Source organism: Tetrao urogallus (genome assembly GCF_951394365.1).
Source record: "Tetrao urogallus genome assembly, chromosome: 1".
In the NCBI taxonomy this organism is placed as follows: domain Eukaryota; kingdom Metazoa; phylum Chordata; class Aves; order Galliformes; family Phasianidae; genus Tetrao; species Tetrao urogallus.
Genome location: NC_136813.1, coordinates 167,156,458 through 167,175,060, shown reverse-complemented (window position 1 = coordinate 167,175,060; position 18,603 = coordinate 167,156,458). Strand labels below are relative to the sequence as shown.

The window sequence follows — 18,603 nt, the reverse complement described above, 5'->3', positions numbered from 1 at the left end:
ATGGTTAGACTAAGCATCCATCCAGTACCCTGTCTGACAGTGGCAGGAAGCAAATGCCTTGGGAAAACAGGGCAAAACAACAGCGATCACACAGATAGCAGAATCTTACAGCAATCTGAGGGTGCAGAGTTTAAGCTATGTCTGTGCCTCAGTCTAACAGCACTTAGTAGATTTTTCTTTCACAATTTGTTTCAGCACTTTTGGAACGTGTCTTTCTGCTAGCACGTGTCCAAACCTGTAGCAGCGCTTCATATTCTCCACACGGTCATTCACTCCTTGCTGCCTCCATTCAGCTCTTTGCCTGTTCTACTCTACTCTCTTTATCTGGGGAGAGGAGTGAGAAAACAAGAATAGAAGAACATGGATTTCTGAATCAGTGCAGCTTTTGCTCAGTCTCTTCTCTATTTCTTTTCTTTTCCAAGCATGTTGTTTGCTTTTAGGATCATTCTTAACCATTCAATTCTCAGAAAGTTTCAGAAAAGTAAATCACGTATTAACACACATCTCCTTTGTGTTCACTCTCCCAGTATATTATTCCTCATTTGTTAACACTGAAGAGCATTTTTGTTGTTTAGTTCACTCAAATACCAGGAGATTCTTCTGCAGTGCTTCAGTTGGCCCTGCTGTTTATAACTTGAAAAACAAAATAACAGCAAAATGTATCACATAATTCCCTTCTTATTTGTGCCTGTGGTGAACAGCACAGACACAGTTCTCTGTAAAATTCCTCCATCGAGTTTCTGCCAAATCATCCCTTCGCCTCTGAGTTTTCCTTCTCTACTTAATGCAAAACCAGCATGGCTGTTATGTAAGTAGATACTCCGAAGACTTCATGCAAAGTCCGTCTTATTCAGGAGCTGAGAAAACCCCTCTCTCATTTACAGAATTGACAGCTGACATCATGTGGCTCAACCTTTAACAATGACAGATAAAATTGTAGTCTTTTACAGCTAATTCTGAGCTAAAAATGTAAATTACTAGAAATAAAAGACTACAGGAATATATTCTCTGAAAACAAAGACTAAAAGGTATACCCTATTCTTTAGGGAAAAATAAAATGAATACTTTAAAGACATTTGACAATGAGCGAGTATAGAAAAGGATTTGGATTTCACGAATTACTTTCAAAACTGAGAGAGGCCCTACTTTTTGTTGCAGGTATGCAAATGATATTAGTACGACATAATCCTGCTTCCTACACACTGCACTCTCTATACACCACTTACCAATGATAAAGGAAAATGAAAGAAGGCTGCCCATTAGAGAAATTACATGGCTTTATTTCATTTTAAGTGTTGTTGAATACAGACTAGTTAACCTTCACAGCTAATGAAGCAACAAGCTCAAAATGGATTCATTTTCCTTACTGGAACATTTTTAGTTTTAAATACGGTTGTTCCCAACTCAAAAGTAATGTTGGTTTGCACGTTAAGTAAACGTTATGCCACAAAGGCATAATAAAGACTTTTGCAATGCAGGCAATGTACTCTTTCTGCATGATCACATGCAATTATCACAAAGCAATATGCCATGCAATTTTATAGCCAATATAATAGATCTGAATAGCAGAAAGAAAAGCAAGGAAAGATTTGTCCATTTAAAGGTCACTTGTGAAAGATGTATCTAGGAGATGGTTTAACCATCGAGGGATGGAATGTCCTGCTATACCATCTTCCAGCACCTGATCCTGCCACCTTGCTTGTGCTAACCACCACACCTGCCCCATTGCTTGTGCTGACTCCTATGCTTGCCAAGTCCTTTGCTGAGTCAACTCAGCTCTCTAACCAGACAGAACTACTCACTTCTTTATTTTCACACAGTAACATTGAAGATGCTCCAGTAAGGGCACGAGCAAGCTGAGGAGCATGCAGCTAGAAACACTGCGATGAATCAGGACCTTCCTGCTCTCATGGTGGCAAGCTGCTTAACAGCCTTAGCTGTTCTATGCGATTGTACTGTAAGCATGCTTTATAAAGTTTATGAGATTCCTTGAAAAGCATTACACACAAAGGAAAAGAAAGTACTATGATTTTATCGCTGTGCTTCCTAACAATAACGTTTGGCATGGGATGCAAAACCTACTGCTCTCAGTGCAGGCACACCTGAGTCACCAAATGCACTAACATGTGTCCTGCTCTGCTCTTTCTGGTCGCACATAGCTTACGTAGCTTAACTGCAAGTGGGGAAAAGTTCAAGCTGCTCCATAAGACACATTCTTCAGCTAGACAGCGTTCAGATCAACAGCAAAGCTCCACTGTTCCCATGGCTCACCGAAATGGCTTGGACTTGGGCTGGATTCAAGTGCCAATTTCAGGGAACGGCAGATACCTGCAGGAGGCACTCAGCAAGCCCAGAGAGGAGCTCCCAAATGAGTCTGCAGAGAATGCTGAACTCAGACCCTTCCCTGGGAAGCTTTGCCACTGGAAAAAGAGGAATGACAATTATGGGACTAGAAGGCAAGTGTAACTAGGAAAGAAGAAATCAAACTGCTTTTATGAAAATTAAGCATTTTTTTTTTAATTAGACAAAGAATACTGTGAAAATTCAAAACTGTGAGTGTTCTAAGAAATTAAATGATAACAGAGGAATTTGTGCAAATTGACTTAAGATAGAAATTTCAAGGTTTCAGGTAATTTCTTGCAGTTTATGGCACAGGAACAAGGCTTCAGGTTGAAGAGCATATTATGTAAATACAGTCATGTACAGTATATATTTATAAGCCCACTGCTGGTAACGCAAGGACAATGAAACAAAATAAGAACATCTGCTGGAATGTTAAGTGTCTTTCTAATTAAATCCAGTAGCTGAATGAATCAAGTCATTACCAACAAGTCTGGTTTATTATCTCATTAATACTGCTGGTTAATATTAGGTGGAGATTAGCAGGCGAACTTTAAATGATCTTAAACCAAAAATAAATGTAACAAAGATACAGAGGCAAATAAATGAATGTAAACAATTAGTAAAAATGGGAGGATTCAGACATGTAAAGAACAAAGGGGAGTAAAAATGACAGGAAAACAAAAGGCGCAGAGCAAACCTGGCACACTGTAACAACAGCACAGCAGATGCCTGCTGGAAGGCAGAAAGGCTGAGCACCCTCCCCCAAGCTTACACTGATTACATGGCAAAATTATTTAGTTCCTGAAGTAATCAGCCCCCTCCCCCCCTACATTAGGGAGTTGAGCTGTATTCTTAAATTCAGTTCTGCACAAAACAGTGCTGCATTCAAAATTCTTCTAGAAAGAGTAGGCACAAAGCTTGCCTGATATTCAAGCTTTCTTGAGCTATGACAGAAATGAGTATCAAGAAGCACTGGCTTGCCTCTTGAAACAGACACATGACAGCCTCTCTGTTCTGCAACCTTGGCACTGGAAGATGCATTTGCTGGCACTATGACATTCCCTAATTTGTGGTTGCATTCTTGGAAGCGATTTTTTACTGATTACAGGATTTTTCCATTGTTTCCAGAAGTATGAAAGATGGATGACTAATGACTTGCCAAATAAACAGTATTCAAAACCAAAACTCAGAATAAAGGAAATAAACCACCCTGTCATCATGCTCACGAATACTACATGCAAATATGTGCCTCAGTGAATGAAGAATCAATACCCATATCAATTTTCTTGCTTTATGTATTAAAGCACTCAAGTACTTCTATTAAGTTCAATTATCATTCAGTCTGAGTTTATGAGGAATTATTTAGCTATTACTTCTGCTTGTTAACACACTATTGATGATATTTAGTTAAAATGCCCATGTGCTGTAGGAGACAACGCATCCCGTGGCTTCCCCCAAGATCAGTCAGCCTCAGCTCTGTGCAGTTTTTCATTGAATGCAAATGAGCACTTCAAAAGTGTACTTAATCATACAGCTAAACCTTGTCAGTTTTACAGAAACTGTATAGATTCTGTAGCATCCACTGTCTGGGAATATGAAATTTTTACTTCAGTAGAATGACATCTCTATGAAAAAGCTTTAAGTTACCAAATCCCAGTATCACAGGATTGAGTTTCTATAGAGCAGGTGTCTGCTGGGAGCTGGAACTAACAGAAATACAACTGTGCTAAATAGCCATATTTAACAGGGCTGCTCTGTCGGGGAGCTTAGGATGTTGCAGTTTCATTAGCATTAACAAGTGTTGCTATGGGTACCGGTGTAGAGGCATCGGAATACAAGTGAATAGAAGAAGTGGGAAAGTGATTAATAAAAATGTGAAGTGTTGGAATTTTAATAAAACAGAACCAATCTGCCTGCCAGTGAGATCATGTTTAAATAATAGACTACATGATTGCCTAGTTCACCAACAGGTATATGCCAGTGCCGGTCATTTCTCTGCTTAAGCCCAGGAAGTCTAAACCTCTTGCATGAATAACAAAAAAACACCAGAGCAAAAGCACTCCACTCACACTGAGAGGGACACACATACGTGTGTGCAGATGCAGATGAAAGTGATCCTAATAAGTATTCATAACAATATTTAAACGCCAATGTTAATAAGCCATTTATAAATATTTAACACATTACAGACACATTCTGTGCAAACAAAGCCACACAATGCCTCATTTCTGAGTGAACAGCATGGACTGACTTTGGCTTAACTAAATGTTTGATACCTTTGTCACAAACATGAAATAACATTTATATTCAATTCAGAAATAATTTTCTTTCTGAAGATTTCTCTTATATCCTTTAGAGCTACTCTGATTTGTTACCAATGCTGTTCAGCAAAATTAGTACCATTTCTGTTTACAGAATACCTATATGGTGAAATGGTAGCACCACTTCAGGATTTCTGTTTGCTAGACAAATAAAATACAAAGTCAATTCCTACTCATAGTAAAACTATGAAAAAATTAGCAAAAGAATGTTCCTGTACTGCAGCTGCAGTAATGCTTACAAGTGACAACCCATGTGATGATTACTAACAGAACTTCTGCTTTGCTGTTTGTGAAGGTTGTTTCCTGGACTCTTCCTACAGCAGACATCTCATTGGTTTCAGTAACACCTTCAGAGTATCTCCCAAGTCCTAACGCATCCACTCCTCCTGCCATTCAGTAAGTTCTTCCCAACTCCTTTGGAGATGCTTCAGGATTTTGTCTCACCTATGGGTGCTGCTGTAGGCTTGCAGAACAGGTCACAGCTATTATGAACTGCACTGTGAACGGAACAGTGTTTTTCATTACTCTCACTGCTAAAATGCCTTCTAGAGCTTCAGCATGCCTGCTTTCCACACCTATTGCTGCAGCTTCCTTTCTAACCCACTCTGCTCACTCTCTCCTGGATTGCCCTTGTCTTCCTTCTCTGCAGCCCTAACACCTTCAGTACTCAACTCTGTGCAGGGCTGTGACATAAACTGGGAAATCAAGTTCAGTTTAAGTCCTTCATGCAGTTTTCCACAAACCATAATTCTCATTTACTTCCACTCCACCCTCTACTCCTTACCCAGAACTCAAAAGCACAGATGCAAAACATGTATGAGTTGCACCACCAGCCATCATCCTCCAGCTCTCTCCTTCCAAGAATACTTGTTTATTTTTACCCTTGTCATATGATCTCCTCAAAGCTTTTCCTTTCCTAAATTTTGTCCTTGGATGCAGTTTGCAGTGAGAACTCTGTGGTTAGTTCTACAAACATTTATTTCTGCAGACACTGTACTCGTGTGAAGGATCTCATTCAGTTGGCCATTATTATTCACCTCAATGCATTGGCAAGACGAAAACTGCAGATCTTGAATACACAAAAACTGTTGTAACATCTACACAGAACACTATGTCTGGTTTTTGTTTTTGTTTTTTTTTAATAAGAAAAGCAATAAAGCAAACGAGGATGACTGGTTGTAATCAATAGTGGTCTCCCCTGACATTTTCTCTGTACTTAAATGTTTAGCTTCAAAAATTGATATAAAAATTGATATTTATTAATCACTTCAATTTATATGAATTGTTATACTGATTTCAGTTTGTAGACAACAATAAGATATTTCAACAAAGAAGGTATCTTTGAAGTAAATTAAGTAAATTATATAGACATAAAGTATATTGATTTGAAGTAAATTATATTGATTATATTGTTTAGTGTGATTTAAGGTAGATACGGAGAGTTGAGATCCAAGTTAGATACTAAAATCAGGGATTAAGAAGCAATGATTAAATCTCACCTTGGTATCTTGAAAGGTTACCAAGGTAATTATGCAGCCTGAGACTCTGAATGTAAAGTTCCCAGGAAGAGAAAGGCAATATCCAACACAAGAATTTGAAATGGAACGACAGAAGCGATCATTTTGGTTTTTGTTTTATACTCATCATCTAACTAGTAAAAAGCACCAGATTTTTTTTCTGTTTAGCTTGCTATTAAGTATACCAAGACACATCAAAGGCACTATACTAAATTATTAAACGCTGTTTTAGAGTTGAGATATAAAGACTAAATTTCAGTTTTTTTTCACATGAAAAATTTAGAGCCTGCAAATCTTACTACTGCCACTGTTCCACAGACATCTGTGAAAATATTAGCAAGCTTGAAATTAGGCCTGTTTTAGTTTCTCTTTAATGCGGTTGTGACCTTAGCTCTGAGGAAAAGAGGGGTTCTTAATGATTGCATTCTCTTTACTTGAATTTTTCTAAGACTAATAGAACTTAATCCTAATTTCAAAGCGCATCCCCAGAAACCGCATTCCTGGGATCCTGACATTTGTAGGTTTCATATTGGCAGAACAGGTGGAGATCAGCTATTCCAACGCTTTCCCAATACTCAGAAAGACTTCAAGGCTGACTTGTTTAACTGTTCTTTGTATTTAACGAGGAATCAGTACAATGAAGAAGCACTGTGTGTTAGCAACTCTGTGGACTGTTGCTGCTTTCTCAGAGAATTGGAGCATTTCCAGATGAAGAGCTGCAAAAGAAGTTGTTTCTACTTTTAGAATCAAACCTCCATAAATTGGTATTCAAACTGGAAAAAACAATGGCTGAAAAGGACAGCTCATTATAATGTGCAGTGACGTGGATCAATATAGTTCAGCCTAATTGATATCTCAGCTCAGGAAAACAAAGCCTTGACTGTATTTCAAATAATCCTCTATTTACACACTTCATAAATAAATCTTTGAAAACCAATTTCAGAAGAAAGCATTTTCAAGTCAGAGCTCTAATGCCTTGTAGATCTTGGTGACGTCTCACAGCACGCCATATCAAATTTGAACACACTCTGTGTCCTAGAATTTGAAGTAAACATTTCATGACATTATACTTATTTATCTTGTCCTTGAAGCAGTTATTAAACATAAGACACGGACCTTAACTTCTTAAGTGTGGTATGCACTTAATGACTGTTTCGGTTAATGTAGCTCATAGAAGGGATGACAAAATAATTGAAGTTAAATTTCCTCAAGAAACAGAATTAGAATGTTAGAATTAGTGATACAAATTGTTTATGTTTTTCAGGCAACATTTTGTTAACTGTATAAATACATGCAGACTCCTCAACATTAAATTAGTGCAGTAATAACACAGGCTGCATATTTTCATCCCATAGAAGACAAAATCAAATTAAAAACTCTAGCAGGATGTTTTCTGTTACATGCCATCCTTCAGAGAAAAAGCTCTATCTCATTTATTTGTGCATTACTGAGTCATAATAAAATTCTGTGCTCGCACACTGGTCAAGACAAATGCTAGCAAGAAGCTTCAGTGACAGCAACATTACTTATTACTGCAAGCATTTGCTTCATAACCATTGCTGTTTCCATATTATGAGTCTTGTGCAATCCCACATTGGGACTGCAAAGCTACTGGGGCACGTGCAGACCTGTGGCTGAGCACTGTGCTGTGCTCCCTGCATCTCCTCAGCAGTCCCTTCCCTCTTCTCACACCTCTTGGAGCAGATCTGACCCATGCAAGAGACACAGAATCACAGAGGAGACCCACAAGGATCATAGAATCATTTGATTTGGAAGGAACCCTTAAAGCTCATCCAATGCAACTCCCCTGCAATGAACAGATACACCTACAGCTAGATCAGGTTGCTCAAAGCCCTGTCCAGCCTGACCTTGAATGTCTCCAAGTTTGGGGCATCCACCACCTCTCTGGGCAACCTGTTCCCGTGCCTCACCACTCTTACTGCAAAGAAAGTTTTGCTTTTAATACAATCTTCATCTCCTCTCTTTTAGTTTGAAACCACTTCCCCTTGTCCTATCACAATAAATCCTGCCAAAAAGTCTGTCCCCTTCCTTCTCATAGCTCCCCTTCAGATACTGAAGGAATTGAGGCCAACTCTGAGTTCCACACAGGAACACACAAGATTCAAACCCTATGTCTGAGACGCACGTCCCAGTGCTTCTTCAGCTCCAGCAGCTTGGTGCTGTGACCACTGCCCTGGGCAGCCTGTTCCAATGTCCACTGCCCTCTGATGTAGACCCGTTCCCTAACCCTCAGCTGCCCCTCCCCTGGCACAGCTCCATGCCGTTCCCTCGGGCCCTGTGGCTGTCACACAGAGCAGAGCTCAATGCTGCCCTTACGCTCCCTGTGAGGAGCTGCAGCTGCCATGAGGCCTCCCCTCAGCTCCTCTGCTCTGGGCTGAGAACACCCAGGGATGTCAGCCACTCCTCTCATGTCTTGCCCTCCACCATCTTCAGACTTCCTTTGCATGCTTTGTAGTAGCTTTATGGCCTTCCAGTGCAGGAGGTGAGGCCACACAGCAAAGAGCAGAGGGGACAACCCCTTCCCTTGCCCAGTGGCCATGATGGGCCTGGTGTACACACAGGCACACCACTGGCTCATATTCAAGTAGCATCAACCAGCACCCCTAGATCTATTTCTGCCAAGCTGCTCTCTAGCCAATTATCTTCCCTGACATCTCCGATCATCCTCCAGATGCTCTGCAGATTGGTTTGGTTTAGGGAGAAGTTAGTTTGGTGCGTGCTAACTAGATTTATTTGGAGGCCAGCTATGCACAAAATGCACACCAACTCCTAGCTTAGGCACTTGGGTCTAAAACAAGGAGCGCTGGCTCAGACATCTTTGAAACACATACTGAGGATACTTGGTGTGGGAACGCTGACTGCATGTCATCCAAAGTGAAAACACCAAACCATGGGATACAGTTGCAGAGACTGCAGCACCAACTGCTTTTATCTGCCATGCCATTGATATTGTGGCAAATTATCTGTCAATGTACAACAGCCACAGCGTATCACCTGCTTGTGAGATTGAAACAGATGGCATATCCTGTTATAACAATTATACACCAAACAGATAAAGAGAAGGCGTTTAACCTGCAGCTACCATATAGGGCAAGAAAGAGGAACAGCCACTCCTCAGGGTCCAAACAACCAATGACAAATAGGAGAGTGACATCTAAATGAGACAGAATGAACCAGAAGCAGCTGGGCCATTTCACAATGGTCACAGTCCATCATTCATAAAAATGAGAGAAATATAAAAGAATGTGGAAAAATCCCCCACTATTTTGAAGAGACTGTCCAGAGAAAACAAGAAGCAAAAAACTCAAATGGAAAGTTTAAGAAAGCCAGCTGAAATATATGACTAAGAACAGATGGCGTCTGTCTGAGTTTTGGACTAATGAAGCCACTGACAAAACATCTACCACAATTTCTCATTTATGGGTTTACAATATCAAAACATAAGTGGAAAACAAGCAGTGAAGACTGAGACACGGAATTGCAGGCTGGGAAACTCAGCTTTGATATCAACAACCAGACAATCAGAATGCAAGTATGCCATTTCCTATACTTCAGAAATTTTAGAAGTTTATAGTTACTGCCATACAGAGATTATCTATAATCCTTTCTAATTGAAAACTAAACTCAAGTAAAACACAACATTATTTACATTTACTTCATAGTTACAATTTGGCTGCCATAACATATAGCATGTAAAGTTAATGAAGAATTCAGTTTAGCACTCCCCACCATAACCAAAACATCAAATACGGGTACTACGTCTTTAGGAAGTAGTCTGAGCATTTTGCATCTGTACAGTAAAAAAGGTGTTATTGCTTATAGCTCTGGATACAAATCTGCTGCCCTACCAGATAGTGCAGAGTCATCTCCTAACAGAATACAGTATCATTTAAATAGCCATACACATCCTGTTTGTATTCTTATGTAATAACTGATATATCCTTCACGTATACTGTGTATACATCCTTCAAACTACCTAATCTTACTATTTAGCAGTTTGGCATCTTTCAAGAGTTTGCACACTATCACAGCCTAGGCAGTACAGTTCCAGTCTGGCTATGCAGTTTTAAAAGTACTGACAACATACTATTTAATTCCACAACTATCGAGACACAGGACACTAGTTTTATTCATTTCAAGTAATTATTGATGACCTGAGAAACACTTCTGCAATGAATCCGCATCTTCACGTATGCATTCCATTGACTTGAATGAGCTGCGTGTCACAATTACATGCCCAGGTCTTCAGGGATATGGTCTTGCTTTAAAGCTGTACAAAATTTCCATTTTTCCTTCCCTCTAGTTCTTCAGTGCCATAGTTCTTCCCACACTGTGCAATTCTTTTATTTATATACTGATGCAACATTAAAAGCTACTTTAAAATATCCACAGAAAGACATTCAAATGCTTTTAAGCTTTTCTCTTGGCTTCAGCCAGCTGGGTGTTCGTGGATGAGAATGTGAAGGAGAGGTCCTAGAGACAATCTGAGAGTAACTGACACTTTTGCACTGAGAACACACAGGCGCAGAGTTCTAGCAAGGTCTGCAAGACAGACATGATGCAAGGAAGCATGCAGGGTTGAGAAAGTTTATGAGGACTGTCTGGACAGACTAATCAAGAATTCAACTATAATGAAGTTAAAATATTTAAAGTTTGCAACTTTGTAATATTCAAGTTATTTACCTCTTATCCTACCATACACTCTATCACAACATCATTTCAGATTAAGTCCTATATGTTTCTTCATGAAAGTTGGCTGAAGACTCATAGGAAGAACTCAATCATTTGTATGACAAGCACATCTTATGGCAGACCTCAGAGGACATGATTTACGGGTTTGGAGTCTTACAGAGAACTGGTGTTACCAAGCAAAGACAAAACAAAAAAACAAACAACTCCCGTCAACAGGGTGTTTCATGGGGCAGAGCAAATTATCTTAGCATCTGTGCTATACTCAGAATATTCAAAAACTTGTTAACACCTCTACATCTTTATATGGTATTTGCACATCTATTATTTGTTCTAGTAATGAGAAACTTTTCAGGTAATACTGAGATAGTTTAAAGGGCTTCATCAGCTTGCAGACGTAGTAATCATCACTCACCGTAGCTCAGCAACTGCTTCACCACAGGTAACAGAATGCTTGAGCAGAGATTTCAGACAAGTTAAAAGCATTAGCAGGTAAACAAGTTATCACATTTAAGCTGTTCTGTGGTTCACACACACATGCTTAGATAGTCTGAAGCAGCTTACCTCTCAGAGAGCTCTACTCAGTGTATTGAGTATCTGATACTTGCTAGCGTGCTCATGAGTCAAAGCCTTTATCTGAACTTGAGCAGGTAAGAATTGGCTTGGATTACTAGATTTGATTGCAGCTGTACCTCCACTAGTAGACAGTTAAGGAATTCTATCAAACGAAGACAAAGGCCATCTATTTTCTTCTTCATTTAAGCTATGAAAGTTTTCTGAATTTGGAGAAAACCAACCTGCATGTCTTTATTGGGTATTTATGGAGAATTCAACATATTCTTTGTCTTGTGTGAGTTACGTATTCATGGTAAGGTGTGAAGACACCCTATGTCTTTACATAAAACACACTGCACATTTTAACATAACTATTTGTAAAATTATGGAAGGATAGAGAGCAGTTCAGATATCACTATCAAGCAATACAATCCATTTTTTTAAATTAATACATTATTATCTATTTAAGAAGATACTTAATTTCACTCGTATATTCACCTGTCACCAGGTGTTCAGTATTCTTAACAAATATCCTGTGAAAGGCTAAAAACCACTACAGTTTTATTGCAATGGTTACATGAAAAGATTCTGCTATTCAAATACAGAAGCACATACAAGGTTATTTAACCAGTTGTGACTTAACAATTTCCAGTTCTCCATGTGACCTAAATCCTTATTTTCATTTCAAATTACATTTTTAATTAAACATCATAACAAATATGCTCTTAAAACATTTTTAGATAATGCTCATTTAGGAGGTTCATTCTGGTAATCACATTACAATAAATTGTGTTGCACTCACAGAATTTAATAGTGAACCTACCCTCCAGGTGTAATTGCTAGTTGTTCTTTTCACAGTGATTAACTTGCATCAAGTCAAGATTCTCTAAAGAGCTCATAATGCCTCCTGGCAGAAGCACTCCCTTCTCCCTAAAATATATGGCATATGGCTTGGAATCCTGAACTGAATGCACAGATTCAATTCAAGAAACAGAGAGTTGAGAGTTGGTGGTACTCTGAACGGGAGGTAGCCTCTTGTTGGGAACAAATGAGGACAAAAACGAGTATGAAAACATTTGGAATTGGCTGGGGTTTTAAAGAAGAATACTGAGAAGGATGCTATACTCTAAACCCAACAAGCAGACACAGGCAAGTGTGGGTGGGCTGGATGACCTACCTCTCACAAGCTAATGTCTGAGGAACTCTGGTGAATAAACCGACAAGTGATAAGACACAAGCTTGGGCAGTGACTGCTCTGTCACCTTGCTGGGGTTTTAACAGCAAAAAGCCATCATCTCCCAGCTCACAAACACACACGGCAGATGTTTGAAGAGGAAGGAGGTAAACTACTTACCCAGAGGCTGGTTTGGGTAGGATGGGTAGCATAACAATATGTGGAATGGAAGAGTATGTGGCTCATTAATTTATTTGATTAAGAACTATTCTGTATAGCATTTATAATTAATAACATGGAAAATGATGATAGATTACACACACAGACACACTCATATTAATGAGCAGGTGATGACAGAGAATAATGAAGACCAGAAGTCTTTGGACACTTCAGGAACGAATACCATTAGGGAACTACTCAGATGCAGCGTTGAAGAGATTCAACCTGAACTCTGTCACTGAAAGAAAAGGAGTGTATGATTACTGTAAATATTATGGAACATTTGAGAATGCTTGCAGAACTGTGTGAAACAGTGGAATGTGGATTGATGTAAATCTTATTATGGAAAACTCAGAGAGGGGCCAACGGCACAGAAAGGAAGGGATCAGGGAGGAACAAACATATGGAAACGCTGACAGTGGAAACAAAAAGGACAACTGCACTTAAACAGGCCACCAGCAGGTATGCTTCTTTGACCAAGCCTCGTATCTGATCACAGTAGGTGACACTTCTTCATGGTTTTCTTAACTACTTCTTTGTATAACTCATCCTCTATCCTGGTGATAATGTTCCAAAGTCCACGTGCCAGAGACTGTGCAAGAGACTGCATGTCGCTGGTCCAGATATCTGCAGCTACAGAGATTATAGTGCATTTGTATTTTCCTAGTGAACTGAATTCTGTCTGCACGTGTAATTTGCTAGGAAAGTTGAAACTGGGACAGCCAGCAAGTGACCACTGAATATAAAGACACCTGTACCCAGGAAGACGGAATGTCTAAAACAGTGGCTGGGTAAGAGGCCCAAGGTTCGGGCAGCAGACATTGAGCCTGCTAGTATCTGAAGGACCCATGACTGTGTGGTAACAGTGAGAGAAGTGTCAATGCATGTCTCCATTCTGCCAGCAAACACCAGGATGGATTAGTTGCCCAGTAGGAAGGATAAGAAGGCCTCAGCATAGGTATCAGATAGGGTCAAAAACCATGGTAGTGTCCAACGGATCCACAAATGTCGGCAGGCTTCTGGATATGACAGCCAGGGTGTGCATTTTCACTAATGAATTTCAACCCTGAAGTTGCCACCCAAATGGGACACAAAGGTGCCACACTCCTTAATTCTCCACATCTTAAGACTCGGCTTTCAGAAAGAGCACAGACATAGGTGATATTAACATTTCCCTCTCTGCCTGGCTCTCCCAGGGCAAAGCAACGAGACAGGGAGATAGAGAGGCAATTCCTTTTTTTGAAGATCCCTGTGTAGTGTGGAGCTATTGCTGAGAAACTCTTTTAATTATTTCTCCAGTAGGGCCACCATGATATATGCATAAGCTTTATCTAAGGTGCTCCGCAGCACCATACCCTTAACATAGCTTGGAGCAGTGAACATGGAGGAAAAGGTTATTACAATGCTATTATCAGAAATTAGCAATAACCTAGGGACACAACTTAAGAGAAACACTCATCCACATCCCTCCTCACCTCCCAGCTTCCAGGACAGAAGGGAAGCAGCAACAAGGAGGCCAAATCCCATCTTTAATTTAGCATATGGGAGCCAAGAAGTGCTTCACTTTCCCATTCCCATAAATATTTGAGTTCACTTGTAGCTACTAAGCTCAGAGTAGGCAAGTGAGCTACAGAGAAAACTGAGGAATGGTTGGATTTGAGATAATAAAGAGGGGAGTTACGTGAGAGATGGCCAGGCTTCACACAGAAATGGGGAAGGATACTGGGATCTTCTGGAGAGTAAAATCCTGCAAGGCCAGCAGGGCTGATACAGTGAGGCCATAGGCCATGCAACCCAGGAAAGAGCATCAGAAAGAACAAATTTGGTTATGTATATAGCTGACGTAGGACAAATGGGGAATAAATAATTAGAGGCAGACTTATGTGGGAGGAGACAAGGGTGGAGAAATGGAGAGATAAAGACAGATAAAGGAGAAGAACAAGCATGGGAAAACAGAGAAGACTGGCATGAAAACAGCCACTTGCATGTAAGTACATTCCTGAGCCCTGCACATGATCGCTGCAGTCTATCTACCTTCTTATTAAATTATATTCTTAACTTATGCGTACTCTTACCCTGCCGCATAGACAAGAGTGCTGTAAGGTCTAAAGGTAGACCTGGAGAACACACTGTGGGCCACTGGGCCTGCAGGTCCAGATGCCAGCAACTGGAAAGCCCGAAATGCAAGAGGTTGAAATGGCAGCAGAGAAACCACAGCACGTAAAACTTGTAGGTCCAGATGCCAGAAACAAGAGAGGTTGGAGCGTACATGTGAAAGATTTGAACAGCAGCAACAGGAGGGGCCTGGGTGTACTTCCACAGCATCTCGTGTCTGTATGTGTAATCAAACTGGAACAGTGAGCAGCAGGTTATATTTTAAAACAATGTGTCTGAGCCAGTGGCTGCATAATTGGCCCAAAGTCCAGGGATGGTATTAAACAAATTTAGAGCACATGCTCAAATTTAAGAGGTATGTAGACATGGTGGGTGCCAAAAATCTAGAAAGGAATCATGTTTTCTCTAGCGAATGTCAGTCCTGATTGACCGGAAAGGAAGAACAAGACTGTGCTATCTGTATTGCTGCTTATGTGAGCACTATTGGTGTTTACGAGTGTATGATAAAGGCATTGCTCTGTAGCTGTCTGCATGGCTAATCAATTTTTTTTTTCTGTTTTGGCATGCCTCTCTTGAATACATACTGTCTTGCCATTGGCCCAGACCTGAAGACAAGAACAGCAGCAGACACATCCATGAGCCAGAACAGTGAAACATCTCAGGTCTGAAAATGCATAGGACTGGGCTTCAGTAACCAAGAAAGAAAACTCCCTAGACCCAGTGGATTGAGCAGTTCTCATAACATTCTTCACAAAGGAAATTTATAATTGAGCTAAAGTAGGGATACTTATAGTACTAAGGAAAACAACAACAAAAAAAAGCAACAACTTTCTCTGAAGTATCCTCTAGGCAGTATCCTCTAGGTAGTAACAAGAAAGAGGGGATTTTGCAAGTACGGTGAAACTTTAGTTTTCTGTAGCAAGTCAGACCCCCTTAAAAATGGGACACGAGAGAGATGCAGAAGGAATAGCGTGCTCTGGCACAGAATGCTCCAGGAGAATGGTATTGCACTGAAAAGAATTTAAGCACACTAAACCCTTGAAATTGTAACTTACCGACTGCCTATGAAGCTACGGAAGACACACTTTCAGAAAAGAAAAATTCAGAATACTTAAAAATCCATTGACAGATGCTTTAAGAAATGCTGCTACGTAGCATAATTAATGTAGACTGAAAACTTGCACTGTGGACAGTGATATGTTTATTATAAGCCACTCAGTGACAGCTGCTGGAGGGAATTAACCAGAAAGCAACACAGCCCTGGATTAGCATATACAAGCCCAGGCTTTCCCATACATAGGAAATGGCAGGACAGGAAAAAATGTTGTATTTTATTTTCCTGCATTCTGTCTCCAAACAAGTGACACAACTTCTGAGGTGCACATCAAGCACAACATGTGAACAGCTTTGCAGGAAGAACAGGAATGTTGCTCTGAAATAGGAAAATGATAAATATCAGGGTGATTTTTTGGTGTTTTTTTTTTTTTTTTTTTGCCTACAAAGTGATTTATATGATAAGATCTGTTCAACGTAAGTGGCTGGGCCCTAAGTGAATAATTTTGAAAAGGAATTTCAGCTACTGGCTAGCTTTGTCTTTGTTCAAGGCAAGAAGAAAGACGGGCTCTGAGCCCAGCGCAAACATGTTGAAGTCAGTCATGGTTAACATGACAGACAGCAGACATGCTGTCTGAATTCAGGCAGAATTTTATGACTGCCAGCCAACATGTTGGCAGCCCTCTCTTAAGGAGAAGAAGATAGGTTGGATGTACATGGATGTCTATAGTCTGGGACAGAAGTTAATTCAGCCTGACATCTACTATTTTGATTTTCAATGGCGACTTTTACACATATTATCACATCAAGACTCCAAAGGATCTACTACAATACATAAACCAATGTTGGGAATCAATCAAAACTATCAAAAGTTCACCAATTCTTTCAATGAATTTTTGAATATGCTAACAAGAAAACACCATAAGTAAGCTTTCTTCATACAAGCCCCAGTGTCTTTATGAAACTTACCTCATTGTCTCAGACACCCCAGAGTCCTATATGCAGTTTCACACAGAAGATGAGAACAGTTAAAATTTGTGACCTTTTAAATACTTAAACCAACACAGCTTTGCCTCTGGATGCAATTGCACAAGTGTAAAAATGCCCTAGAAGGATCTGGCTTTTCATGTAGGCAAAGCTCATGCCAACACAATGCTACAGAAAGAAATTAAGACAACTGCTTTAACTACCAGCACAAATAAAGTGATTTTACTTTTATGTACAGAAGCAAGGTACATACTAGTGAAAAAACAAGGGCACTTAAGTTACTCACTAGTACCTAAGTTTGATGCGAGAAAGATAAACATGGCTCAAATGCATTTAACCGTAGGCTGGAAGCTGCACATCTGCACAAGACTTTTCCCTCCAGTGTGTCCTTCGCGGTACCAGTGACTTAGAAATCCTAGGTAGCTTGACAATAAAGGCTAAAAGATAATCTAAAGTAAAAAAGAAACACCTTCACCCACTTTCCTCGCTTAAGTGTGAGAACATTAAAAATGAATTTTTTTGTTGAGCTCAAACAGAATCATCCCAGTTCAGAATAATGATTTGATTGGAGAACACTTTTTTTTTTTTTTTAAAAAGATATTATTAATCTTAGAGATGCCTTGTACAGCAGAGCAGCATCATATCACTGGATTTCTTTGTCCTTTTTCCCATCTGTTCCTTTCCACGTGGCTAGGGCATACAACACAGGCTCATTTTTCTGCTTCACAACACTCAGGTTTCCCTTGCAATGATCAGCTCAGGCTTGGGACTTAGCCTGCGTTACCTATGGGCACTTTCTGCTCAGATGATTCTATAGAAGCACAGACACCTCAGTCTTCTTTATAGAACTGGAGAATCATAGAATGGCCTGGGTTGAAAAGGACCACAATGATCATCTAGTGTCAACCTCCCTTCTATGTGCAGGGCCACCAACCATTAGACCAGGCTGTCCAGAGCCACATCCAGCCTGGCCTCGAATGCCTCCTTGGGCAACCAAAACCCTCCTTCAAAACCCCTTCCTGTGCAACCTACTGTAAAGAATATGCTTTAGCAGGGGGTTGAACTTGATGGTCCCTGCAGGTCCCTTCCAAACCCTACAATTCTGTGATTCTGTGGTTCTGATATGTAGGCCTCTCACCCCCGATGCAGACCTTGCCTTTGTGCTGCTGGCAGTGCCTACTCTGCCCCTGGCTGTCCCCCAGATGTTCCACTTGCGCTCCTCCCTGTACACCATCTGCTTCTTTATAGAGAGCGTGGTGAGGTGCTGGAACAGGCTGCCCAGAGAAGTTGTGGATGCCCTGTCCCTGGAGGTGTTCACGGCCAGATCGGATGGGGCCCTGGGCACCTGGTCTAGTATTAAATGGGGAGGTTGGTAGCCCTGCCTGTGGCAGGGAGGTTGGAGATTCATCATCCCTCAGGTCCCTTCCAACCCTGGCCAATCTGTGATTCCTTTTATCTCTGTACATGTGCCTCTAAAGATGCAGATTTATTTGAGAAACCATAAACACTCCAGTCTATCAGCTGAATCCTCCTTCTCTCAGTGCCCTGTGCCAAACTCAAGGGTTCTGCGGTACCTTGCTCAGGTCAGAAGGACCAGAAAAATTACCTG

At 40.4% G+C, this 18,603-nt stretch overlaps 1 protein-coding gene across 1 annotated transcript in view; it reads right to left on the bottom strand.

Moving 5' to 3' along the window:
- The window catches only part of ZNF277 (zinc finger protein 277), a gene marked incomplete at both ends in the record, with an annotated part of 53,546 nt that overhangs the window by 34,504 nt on the left and 439 nt on the right, over positions 1 to 18,603 (bottom strand). The gene's annotated exons all lie outside the window — the stretch shown is intronic.